This window comes from Anser anser, assembly GCF_964211835.1.
Source record: "Anser anser genome assembly, chromosome: 1".
Classification (NCBI taxonomy): domain Eukaryota; kingdom Metazoa; phylum Chordata; class Aves; order Anseriformes; family Anatidae; genus Anser; species Anser anser.
This window is the reverse complement of record NC_139720.1, coordinates 148,581,526-148,591,749: the sequence shown is the minus strand read 5'-3', so window position 1 is coordinate 148,591,749 and position 10,224 is coordinate 148,581,526.

The window sequence follows — 10,224 nt, the reverse complement described above, 5'->3', positions numbered from 1 at the left end:
AATGGCCGAGCCCCGATGGTAGTTGCTGCAGGGGCAAAGGGCCTATTAAAGAGGGGTGGCTATGATGCAAGTCTGAGGGAGGTAGAGTGTTCTTCAAGTGAATGGAGAAAAGCTCAAGTACTTCCAGTCACAGGACACAGGAATGACTGCATTCATCCCCGATCACACAGGTGTCTTAAAAAGATGTTTTCAGTATCAGTGCTTGACCAAGTCCTATAAATTCACAAAAAAGAAGTGCCAGCAGGAGCTAGTGGTTCAACTCCTTGCACCAAGGTAGTTTCTAACATCCCTGGTTCATCCTAACTAGGTGTTTGTTTTTACCTTTTTCAGCAAATCAAAGACCCTCTAGAACTACTTTAGGAGACTAGTTCCATGGTGTCACTGTCATTAAAGTTAATAAATGTTCTCCTGTGCACAACCAAAGCTCCTTTCTTGCCAGTTACACTAAATTTCATTTTGTGTGAATAGGAGGGAAACAACTGCTCACAAATCCTCCTTATAGCAATTTTCTATAAAGCTATTTCCTGAAGCTATTGGCTTCTTTTTTCAAGCTTAATTGAATTTAATTCCTTCAAATTTACTTCATGGATTGCTTCTTCAAAGCTATTTATCATTGCCAGTGATCTCCTCAATGCTTCTCCCGATGTCTCTGTGGTTTCCTCCTAGAGGAATAGCCAAAATCTCGCACAGTTCCTTGCAAGCAGACACAATCCACTTTGACTGACATCATGGCCACATGATGGGGACATAGCATATACTCTTTGAGCCCAGATTTGGTTGGGACAGCACTACCTGGGTCCTAGTCTACAGAGGGGTTTCTCTGTCAGTACTGGATTGATCCCAGAGTTGAGGAGCTTGTATTCTTACTGGTTGTAAATTATTTTAAAGGATTCTTATGCTTACCTCTAAGGGACAGCTGAGGAAAGAAGAAAATCTATATCCTGTGGCTGTCAGTGAAATCTATCTTCCAGGCTACATCAGGGTGTTTAACTTTGCAAATCCCATTCTTGCTGAGTAGTACATGCCACACCAAGTGATGCTGGCAGGATAGAGATCCTCCTTTTGACCACGTGCAGAACACCTGCTGCTAATGATGTCTCTCTTACAAAACATTGCTGTTTTGTAAAATCTGACTGTGGATTATGTTTGAGACATAAGAGCTCTCATTTTTACATGCATCTAAGAATTTAAAACTGGGTCTAATTAATTAGTTGGATGAGTTTTTAATGCATTCCCGTAGTTCCAAGTGAGACTGGCACACTCTTCATGAGGGATAGCATATCTTGTGCTAATGATTGCTTCATTCCTGCTGTTAAGAACACGCTGACTTTAAAACTGGACACAGGCTTAGGAATCAAATTAAATATCTATATCCCCTCATCCACCAGAATACCATGGCTGGAGAGCTGAGCTATCCTATTGCTGAGGGTACGTTTGAATAAAACAGGAGTCCCCACCTCTCTGGTACAGACAGATAACTTTCTGTTTTGTGTTAAACAAAGAACCTTTTCCAAAATGCTAATTAACTATGCATCCATCTTGCTTTTTGCAGACAGTTCAGACTTTGTTCTGGCCATATGAAAAATATAAACCAAGAGGGCTTTCAAAGAGAATCCTCTAAAGAGGGCTTATTGGTTTGGGCAAAGCAACACGTGTGAACATGTGTTTTGTTTAGAAGAGACTCAGATTCAGCCAGCCCAGGGCACTGCAGTGTGAAATGAGTCTTGTTGGAAAAGACAGAGTGGATCCATCTGTATGTGTTAAACCTTTTCCAGATTGAATATATACTTGCTTTCCGTATTTTTCCTGAAGAACCATGTAGTACCTACTCTGCCAATAATATGCTGCAGTGGTTTTCAGTCATCAGTCAGTGATCTGCCTCTAAATGCATACCTAGAAAAGTAAACTTCAGCAAATTTCCATTTGCTATGGAAAGGACCATGTATTATTGCTACAGGCTGTAAAACTGTAAAAGATTTAAATCACTGTGGTACTGATGAAGATTTAAAACTGGTTTTGTCAGATTTCCCATTCTTTTCAATTTTCAAAGGGTTCTTTAAATTTTCTTTCTCTTTGACAACCTAAGTTTATTATTCTGTTTCATGTCTCTGACATTCAAAACACGACACACACTTGCATTGTCCTACTCTGCAGTTGGCTTTGAATATTTGTGTATAAACACTGCTTTTTGTCACTGTAGTTCCTATCCTTGAAATAAATAGGGTGCTGTATGAGTATTTAATTTCCTTCATTGGCTTCCTTTGTGCCATCCCAGACACAAGACCTGTAACAGCTTCTTCTGCTGACAGACACCACTGAATTCCAATGGCAAAAGCTGGAATGATATCAAGTTGGTCTTGCAACATCAGCACTATCAGTTCTCCAGTGAATTTCAGGGCTGTCTGGGTTTGGCTGTACTGCAGTCTTGATAATCTTTCCCAGTGAAGACGAAGTGTTTTTAAACCCAGTACTGAAAAATCTGTAGCAAAAAACGTCTGTATTTTAACTTAGTCTAAATGAAGAATTATTTTGCTTTAGTCTCAGCCTCTGCAGCCAATGGAAAACTTTATCCTATTCTTCATTTTAAGATTAGCAAACATCTGATAATCAAAATAAACACACACAACCCCTTTTCTTCACAGCCTATAGAGCTAGACAGGTCTGTAGCTTTTCGTAGTACATCAGTCAATGTCCTGTGCTTCTCTGCTCAGCATACATGCCCCAGCAACCCTGACATTACCTCCAAGAAAAACTGAGAAACAACCATGCTGGGCAACCAAATCGGCTTTTTACAGAGGACAAAGCATACGTTTCCAACAAAGCGTGTTCTTTGTTGATGCTGCATCACCCGTACGCTTTTTGTGCTTGGAGTTTCCAGTGAGTAGAAGCCATGAAATGGTACTGCTTGTTCTGTTGTTTTCTCCTTCTAAATGCATAAATGTTGAGATCTATGTTATAAAATCTCTAAATCCATGAAGAGATCTACTTCAGCCACTTACATCCAAAAGTAATAGCCCTCATGATGCCATCTGCTATACTGCATTTCACCAGCTCAACAGCCAAAGAATAAGATAAGCCTTATAAATTAGGCCCGTTATTAAGAGTGCTTTAACCACTTTTTAAAATGTCATCAGAAAGGCCTAAATTAAAGCTTTTTTTAACCCTTGTCAGTCTATGAATTACCTCCCATGGATAGAGGAAGGAAGGAAGGAAGGAAGGAAGGAAGGAAGGAAGGAAGGAAGGAAGGAAGGAAGGAAGGAAGGAAGGAAGGAAGGAAGGACGGAAGGAAGGACGGAGGGAAGGAAGGAAGGAAGGAAGGAAGGAAGGAAGGAAGGAAGGAAGGAAGGAAGGAAGGAAGGAAGGACAGAAGGAAGGAAGGAAGGAAGGACGGAGGGAAGGAAGGAAGGAAGGAAGGAAGGAAGGAAGGAAGGAAGGAAGGAAGGAAGGAAGGACGGAGGGAAGGAAGGAAGGAAGGAAGGAAGGAAGGAAGGAAGGAAGGAAGGAAGGAAGGAAGGAAGGAAGGAAGGAAGGAAGGAAGGAAGGAAGGAAGGAAGGAAGGAAGGAAGGAAGGAAGGAAGGAAGGAAGGAAGGAAAGAGATACCATTCAGATGAGTATACTGTAAAGGTGTAGCTCTGCCAGGTTTGAAAACTGTTTCTTTTTTAAGACTGCAGCATTTATTAATAGCCAGAACAATTTGGATGAAACTTTTTTTTTTCACTGCTTTTGCACAGAAAGCAAATATTTGCACATTTTATAGAATAAATAGTTTCACACCTAAGACAGCTTTAATATCAAACTTTCAACAAAGTCTACATAAAGGAAAAGGAAACTAAGTAAATGATACTTAGGTGCAAACCTATACTAATTTGTTATATATTTTAATAATATTATTTTATGAACATCTTTTGATAAAATGACTCTATATACAAGTTCATTGAAATCAGATGCAGAATTTGCCTGAAAATAGATAAAGGCATGCACACATTCACAAATAGGTGTGAACTGAGGTTTTTGAGTGTTTTTTGTTTGTTATTTTTAACCACAAACTCCTTTTGGTTTCACTGATTTCATCTTAATTATTGCTTATGTTATCAGGAGAGCCCATATTATACTGCAAACGGAATCCCTTCCTCATCCTGGCTGCAGCATGATGTGGTAGAAGCACACCATCTTCTGGCAATACAAGATTACTTTTCAAAAGCTTGTAAGATAAAGTCTTTATGAGTCACTCAAGAGTCGAAAACACCTCTCAGATGGATCAGGGAAATAATATATCTTTTTTTTTTTCTTACAGATATATTCTAAATTATTTATTTATTTTTCCATAGAAAAACGTATGTGAAGAAGATAACCTGAGGAAGATAGCGAGGCTTTCTAGCAAAACACATTGCCAATTAGCACTGTACTTCCAGCTGGTAGTCTTGGAAAGGTTAAACCTCACATTGCTCTGGAATAACTTGGTCATGGTAGACAGGTGGTACTCCTGTGATGAAACTTCTAGTAGGAAACTAACATAATGTTTTATGTCTCGTTGGGTGATTTTCAATCACATTATGAAGCATGACATAAACATGATCGTTTTGAAAAAGGCTTTCCAAAGTGATTATTGACTTCATTCCCTCTGAAAGAGAAATTATGCCACGACTTTTAATACACAGATTATATTTAAAGGATTGCAAAAATGTAACTAAATTGTGATAAACAAATGGTCTTTGTAGATATTTTGATGCAGCTGAGGCAGCCCCTACTGAATTCGGCCAGAAGAGGTCCCTCACAAACCCTATGACCCTTTCACTTAGCTCATCAGAGCCTGATGCTGACACTTTCTGCTTTCTGCAACAACAGTGTGAGGCTTTTGGTGACCCCACTAACCTCCCGAATGAAAACTACAACCAGCAGGAGATATTTTTAGCTAATCTGAGCTGCCTGTTAGAGAATCAACATTTCTGGGGCCTTAACTACCTTGTATGTGTGTGTGCATTTCTGACATTTTAACTGTTTTCATTCCCCAAAGAAAATGTACTGATGGAGGGGTAAACCACACAAGACTATGCAGAGCTAATCGGAATGATGGAGATATGGTTTTCCCTCTAATGTCTTTTAAACGCTCAGGTTAACTTCTGCATTAGAGAGAATGAACTCATTCTGAATTCAGACTCATGCTGCACGTTCCAGTTCACTATAACAACTCGGCTCCCCGATTTACATTTCCAAGACACGTGCAGGCCTTCACCTCTCTCAACGTTAAATACTTTGTGAGGACTTGTGAGGCACTGCTAGTTCCTTACAGTCTGCTTTTTCAAACTAATGAGTACTAATCGATATACCAAGAAACATACTAGCAACTCTTATTGAGAGATTTGAACAACAATCTCTTCCTCATATTAAATACCTCACATGAAATAATATTTAAGGCCACCACCTTGATATAGGACTTCATTTTTTTCTTCCTTTTATGCCATTCTGACAAGTGTATAAATCAGATCCCACCTCAGGCTCTTCTAATGCATCTCAAAGCATTTACAGGAACACTCCCATTTCTAGCCTCCTTTCTACCATGGGCACACATTGTATATCCATCATTTCCATTATATAGAAATGACTGACACAACAGGTACACTGGCACATATAATACCTCAGACACTAAATAAAGAATCTGGGGAGAATTCAATTCCAAGCAAGTTTTCAGTATGCTGCAGTCTTGCACACTTCTTCAATAACTGAACAGACTCTGGTCCCACTTACTGCTATTTTTTGGTGGTGGTGCATTTATTTATTTATTTATTTATTTAATGCTTTTTCTTGAATTGAAAAGCATGCTAGCGGGAAATGGATACTGCCCCATTTTGCTGATTTTGTGGTCCCTCTGTATCACCTCATGTGGGAAAGGAATTTGCAGGTGGCTTTGCGCTGTTTCACACGTCCCTGAGTTAGAGATAATGAGGAAAACAGCGGTAGAACCAAAAACTTGAGCAAGGTCAAGATAAAGTAAATTGGCCACAGTGTTAAAGATGAGCTTTGGGCAGTGGCCAGTTGCTGGCTGGCTCCAGGCGCGTCTGAGGGTCTCTAACCAATTGTAAGACAGATTCGGGCGCGTGGACAGTGCGTGGGGCTACGGGGAAAGTATATGTAGTGGTGAAAAAGGGCAATAAAGGTTCTCCTGTTCAAGAGCCATCAGGAGTCCGTGTTGTGCATCCCTTCAACCTCACCCCTTGCCCTTTTGTTCAGCAACCCCGTCTGTCGCTCCCTCTCAGGGCTGCTGGCTACTCCCTCTCTCCCTGCTCATTCCTAGTTTAAGGCCCTCCTTAGGAGGAGGTCAGCCACCCCATCCTATGGGCAAAAAGGACTTTGCCCCATGTAGTGAGGTGGATCCTATCTCTGCCAAGCAGATGCTGATCCTCAGACTTCGCTGCCAACTCTTCTGCAGCAAGTTATTGACCTGTCCTATCACTGCCCTCCTCACATCCTATTCCCTCACCAGCAGGACTGAGGAGAACACCACCTGCCCCCCCCTATGCCCTTGACTACAGCCCCCAGAGCTCTGTAGTCCCTTTTGATACCATCCAGGCTTCCCCTGGCAGTATCATTTGTGCCCACATGCAGTAAGACTGGGGGGAAAATGCAAGCATGTGCAAGACTGTGAGGGTGAGGTTGCAAATAAGTGGGTTTGTGTAACTGTGCGTGTGAGAGCACACACTCCTGGTTCCTGGATGTGCCAGCAGTTCTGTTTTGCTTGGGTTAGTCACAGGAGCACTTTCCCTCATTGACCCAGTGGCCTTGGCACATGTACTTTATTCTCCTTCGTGGTGGTACAGCACAAGCCTGGCTGTCTACAGGTAAGAACGAGAAGCATATCTGCTGTGTAGGAGTCTCTGCTGTGTAGGAGACATTTCAGCTGGAAATACCTGTAATACCTCATTATCTTTCTATGTTTGCTTTATTTTCTGATATAAGAACACTGTGAAGAGAAATTTGTGCCCCATAGGACAGCAGGGCCTTCAGCTACGCAGCAGTGTATGCAACGTAGAGGGAAAGAGGTTGGTGATGACTACAGATGGGGCATGGGCTCAGCACTGGAGTCAGACTCACAGAATGGCTGAGGTTGGCAGGGACCTCCACTGGCCACCAGGACCAAGCCCTGCTCAAGCAGGGCCACCCAGAGCCACTTGCCACGGACCACATCCAGGCGGCTTTGGAAGGCCTCCAAGGAGGAGACCGCACAGCCTCTCTGGGCAGCCTGTGCCAGGGCTCCTCACCCGCACAGCACAGAAGTGCTCCTGGGGCTCAGAGGGAGCCTCCTGGGGGCCAGTTTGTGCCCAGGGCCTCTGGTCCTGGCCCTGGGCACCTCTGACAAGAGCCTGGCTCCGTCCTCTCTGCACCCTCCCCTCAGGTATTTACAGACATGGATGAGATCCCCTTGAGCCTCCTCTTCTCCAGGCTGGGCAGTCCCAGCTCTCAGCCCCTCCTCACAGGAGAGCTGCTCCAGGCCCTCCATCATCTTCATGGCCCTTCATTGGATATTTTCCAGTAGCTCCGTCTCTCTTGTTCTGGGGAGCCCAGAACTCGACACAGCACTCCAGATGCGGCCTCACCAGAGCTGAACAGAGTCCAGGAGGGATCACCTTCCTTGGGAAGCAGGCCCTACGTACCCTAGGAGGCTGTTGGCTGCCACGAGGGCACATTTCTTGCTAACGTTCAACCAGGTGTCCACCAAGAACCCCAGGGCCTTTTCTGCAAAGCTGCTTTCTGGCATGTAAGCCCCCAGCGTTGTTGTTCCTCCCCAAATGCTAGACATTGTATTTCTCTCCATGAAGTGCATGAGGCCACTGAACTACACCAGCCCACTTCTACAGCTGGTCCAGGTCTCCCTGTGTGGCAGTAGGACTCTGGCACATCAGACACTCCTTGGGGATTCCATAATACAGAAGGACACAGGGACTTGGTTTGCTAAAGATTTCTGTTTATTACAGATCACCACAAATCACCACCAGCAAGTAGACTGATTAATAAAACAAACATAGATAGAAAGATAATGAGGTATTACGGATATTACCAGAAAGCATTTACATATGTAACACATACTAAAGATATAGCACTAATTAATAGCAGCAATTAGACATAGTTGAAAGGCAATTACAGGTAGCAAAATCAGTAATAAATTAGCAAAGACATGGGTATTATAGGTTCAACAAACTTATCAATAATAAGTGAATATACTTATTATGGATAACAAATTTATTAATAACAGCAAATATACTTATCAAATAAAATCATACTAATTATAGTCTTATCATAACTATACTGATTAAGACAATACATAAGTATACTTATATATGCCTATAACCATAAAATGACTAGTACCAAGCCCATCAAAGCGATCCCAGAAGGGGGCCAGTCAAGGTCATACTGACTTCAAAGGCTCTCATTTAGAAATTGAACTCAGAGAGACCGATTCCCCCCAGAATTGGACCCAGAAAGGGGACGAAAGTAACAGAGTCTCATTGAAGCTGATCCATGTCTCAGGGCTTGGACCATTGCAGAGTTTAGGAGTCAATACTGAAGTGTCATAACCTGACATTCCAGCACAGCTTCAACCTGCTTAAAAAAGTAAACCGGAAGAGCGTGTGCAGCACAGGGAAGTTTCTCAGAGAGAGAAGCTCCATTTGGGTGAAAATAAGGCCCTTTTTGCATCATGAAACATAAGAGTATAGTATACCACCATTTCAGGTAATGAATAGATGGTGGTATTCTTTTTCTTACTCCTGAGACAGCCAATAGATGATGATGATTCTCATTTTCTTTCATTTTCCTTAAACAAAATTTTATTTATGTTGGTTTCCACTTTCCCAGGTGGATTCCACCTTTTCTCAGACTAATTTTCATCTTCTCAGGTCATAAGTTGTTCCTCAGTTTCTTGTCTTTACTGATGATATCTTCAGGATGTCTCCAGTTTTCAGGTGTCCAGCTGCACCTCAGGGACGCCACCAGCAGACAGCGCTTCCACCCCCACCTGATGTCTCCATCTCCTCCTCCTCCTCCTCCTGGTGTCCCCATGGGCCAGAAACACCCAGGCTGTGCCTTGGACAGCGCTGCCCCCAGGTAGGGTGGGCAGCAAGAGAGGCTCTGGCACCATGGCTGCAGGGCCGGTGGGAGGCAGAAGCCCCGTGGGGATGCCCGGCAGGGCTGCCACAGGGCCAGGGCAGTGGCTTCTCCCTGGATCCCAGCTTAGGGCCACAAGGACGTGTTCCCCGTAAGCAAGCACAGTGTGTCTGCCCGACCAGCTGGTCCTTGCAGGGCTGGTGCCTGTGGCCTCGAGGCAACATTTGGGGAGCCGCCAGGTCCCAGGCTATAGCTCACCCAGGCTCCTTCGTAGGCTGAAGGAATCTGGACTTGTGTGTGGATCCCACCACCCTCCTCCAGTCACTGCAGATCCCTTGTGATGGGATATACTGTAACACAGCATGAAAACCTTTCTCCTTTGTATTCCGACCCAGGTGCTCATGTTGGCAGTGTTTATTCCGCTTCTCCACTGGATGCTGGTCCTGAGCCTCCAGAGAATCCAAAGAGTGAGCTGCTAATGTCCTTGGAGATCTGCCTGGACCCTGGCCACAGCTCACGCAGGCCCCTCTGCACCTGGCAGAAGCTGAACTGACATGTGGCTCCCACAGCATTGCATGATCCTTGGCCAGTCTCTGCTGACCCCTTACGTAGAAGCCTCGCACTACATGGAAAGAAAAACTCCCTTCTGTGTTTGCTTACAGCTCTGACTGCAGCCTCTGTATCTTGACACTACTATTTTCCTGAGCTTCTGATCTATCCCCGAGGTAAACAGTCGGTCTTTTCCTCACTTTGTAGAGTAAGCCCTGATGTTTGGTCTTGCCTTCATGTGGAAGGTACTTTAGTAAGCTCTCAGCTCATGCTCAGAGGTGCCAAAACACCATGCGTGAAAAAGGAGAGTTCAGATGCACCAGTCGCTCCAACCTTGTGTACTGGCTGGCTGCATTGGCAGTGAGTGGCTGGTAGGGGCTGAGCTTACAGCTTGTGTGAGTTCCTGGGAGTCCTCTCCCCCAGCTGCTCCACACATGGATGGTTCTGTGCCGATACACAGTAACCCTCTGCCAGATGCTCATGAGTGGCGAGGCAAGTGTCGGGCATCAACTGCGTGTTTGAACTGGGTTCCCTGCTATGCAGAGCTGAGGTTTACTGGAGTATTCCACAAGAGC